The sequence below is a fragment of the Pseudochaenichthys georgianus genome, chromosome 11, assembly GCF_902827115.2.
Source record: "Pseudochaenichthys georgianus chromosome 11, fPseGeo1.2, whole genome shotgun sequence".
Taxonomy (NCBI): domain Eukaryota; kingdom Metazoa; phylum Chordata; class Actinopteri; order Perciformes; family Channichthyidae; genus Pseudochaenichthys; species Pseudochaenichthys georgianus.
Window position 1 is genome coordinate 32879549 of NC_047513.1, and position 3199 is coordinate 32882747.

Here is a 3199-nt window from a genome sequence, read left to right on the forward strand (position 1 = left end):
AATCAGCTGAAATTATTATATTATTGTCATTTGTTATATATTTATGGATTACATTTGATTGTATTTGGAGTGGAGTAGAGAAGAAGTAGCAGTGAATAGAAATACACAAGTAAATACCTCAAATACACATTGCGCTGTAACTCGACAGTAGGATTTCTGCCTCAGGGTGTCATTAACATTTAGAAACCTGCCATCCGTCACACTGCCTCTGCTCAGGTGTGGTTAACCTTTCTGCACGGAGGCAAACAGCCGCCAGAACAGAGGGGACATCACCAAGAAGTAGAGCCGCTAGAATAGAGAGAAATATTCAAATGTAGAAGCAAAGTTTGACAGAGGCCAGAACAAAGGGGCAGCGCATTAACATATACATGTTTCGCGTGGAGGTGAAAGTCAAAGCAAAGTCGTTGGGCTTTGATTGATGTCCTGAAAGAGGGGGAAGTTTTCCCCCAGTAATAAACCCGTACTCGTATATTATACTTAAGAAAAAGTACTTTAACATGTTGTGGAAATACTTGGTTACAGTATAAATCCTGAAAGTACTCGCTAAGCACATACCGATTTAAGAGTAATGTAATGTATATGTTTCAATGATAAGTACTGATGCTTCAAACATCATTTATTGATACCATGGGAGAAGGGGCTTCTTTTTTGTTATCATAATTAGAATATGAAATGTTAACTTTATTATTTGCCCCTTTTGTTTGTTTGTTGTTCACCATGTAAAGCGAACTTGGGTCTCTTGAAAGGCGCTATACAAATGTAATCAATTATTGTTATTATAAACAATGCGGGGTAGCTTGTGCCCTCAGAGTGTCTTGAAACGCCCCAGTAAATACTTCAAATACCTCAAATACAAAACCTGTTTTATAAAATGTAAACTCTTCAGATCTGAGGTGTCTGACTCTATTCCAGGTTTTCTGTGTGTGTGTGTGCGTGTGTGTGTGTGTGTGTGTGTGCGTGTGTGTGTCATGATGGATTTTCAGCGCTGTCCTCTCCAGATCGCCTCAGTTAAGATGATAGATCCAGGTTCGAGTCGAGGGTCGATTAAAGTTCACGTCTCTGGACTTCTCTCGCCTCATGCTTTCCCTCAAACCGATATTCTGCTGATGAACGATAACTGATGTTTACTGAAGTCTGACTGAAGTAAGGGCAAACATCCAGCTGGCAGTAAGGGGGCAGGGACGATGGTTAACATCATCAGAGATGGGAAGTAGTGGAGCACAATACTTTCGTTCCTGTACTTAAGTATATGTTTTCTGGTATCACTACTTATTTTCTCGACGACTTTTTACTTTTGACTTCTTACATGTTGAACCCAAAATACCTGTACTTTCTACTTCTTACCATGTTGAACTCAAATACCTGTACTTTCTCTCTCACATGTTGAACTCAAATACCTGTACTTTCTACTTCTCACATGTTGAACTCAAATACCTGTACTTTTCTACTTCTTCACATGTTGAACTCAAATACCTGTACTTTCTACTTCTCACATGTTGAACTCAAATACTTGTACTTTCTACTTCTTACATGTTGAACTCAAATACCTGTACTTTCTACTTCTTACATGTTGAACTCAAATACCTGTACTTTCTACTTCTTACATGTTGACTCAAATACTTGTACTTTCTACGTCTTACATGTTGAACTCAAATAACTGTACTTTCTACGTCTTACATGTTTGAACTCAATACCTGTACTTTCTACTTCTTACATGTTGAACTCAAATACTTGTACTTTCTACTCTTACATTTGAACACAAATACCTGTACTTTCTACTTCTCACATGGTTGAAACTCAATAACCTGTACTTTCTACTCTTACATGTTGAACTCAAATACTTGTACTTCTACTTCTTACATGTTGAACACAAATACCTGTACTTTCTACTTCTCTCATGTTAGACACAAATACCTGTACTTTTCTACTTCTTACATGTTGAACTCAAAATACTTGTACTTTCTACTTCTTACATGTTGAACACAATACTGTACTTTCCTACTTCTCTCATGTTGAACTCAAATACCTGTACTTTCTACTTCTTACATGTTGAACTCAAATACCTGTACTTTCTACTTCTTACATGTTGAACTCAAATACCTGTACTTCTACTTCTTACATGTTGAACCCAAATACCTGTACTTTCTACTTCTCACATGTTGAACTCAAATACCTGTACTTTCTACTTCTTACATGTTGAACTCAAATACCTGTACTTTCTACTTCTTACATGTTGAACTCAAATCCTGTACTTTCTACTTCTTACATGTTGAACTCAAATACTTGTACTTTCTACTTCTTACATGTTGAACACAAATACCTGTACTTTCTACTTCTCACATGTTGAACTCAAATACCTGTACTTTCTACTTCTTACATGTTGAACTCAAATACTTGTACTTTCTACTTCTTACATGTTGAACACAAATACCTGTACTTTCTACTTCTCTCATGTTGAACACAAATACCTGTACTTCTTCTACTTCTTACATGTTGAACTCAAATACTTGTACTTTCTACTTCTTACATGTTGAACTCAAATACCTGTACTTTCTACTTCTCTCATGTTGAACTCAAATACCTGTACTTTCTACTTCTTACATGTTGAACTCAAATACCTGTACTTTCTACTTCTTACTGTTGAACTCAAATACCTGTACTTCTACTTCTTACATGTTGAACTCAAATACTTGTACTTTCTACTTCTTACATGTTGAACACAAATACCTGTACTTTCTACTTCTCACATGTTGAACTCAAATACCTGTACTTTATACTTCTTACATGTTGAACTCAAATACTTGTACTTTCTACTTCTCACATGTTGAACTCAAATACCTGTACTTTCTACTTCTTACATGTTGAACACAAATACCTGTACTTTCTACTTCTCTCATGTTGAACACAAAATACCTGTACTTTCTACTTCTTACATGTTGAACCCAATACCTGTACTTTCTACTTCTTACATGTTGAACCCAAATACCTGTACTTTCTACTTCTTACATGTTGAACTCAAATACCTGTACTTTCTACTTCTCTCATGTTGAACTCAAATACCTGTACTTTCTACTTCTCTCATGTTGAACTCAAATACCTGTACTTTCTACTTCTCTCATTTTCCAAACAGCTGGTTCCTTTAGTCTGAATGTGTGTTTGGTGCCGAGACGCAGAGACTCGAGGCGACACAACAGTCGGG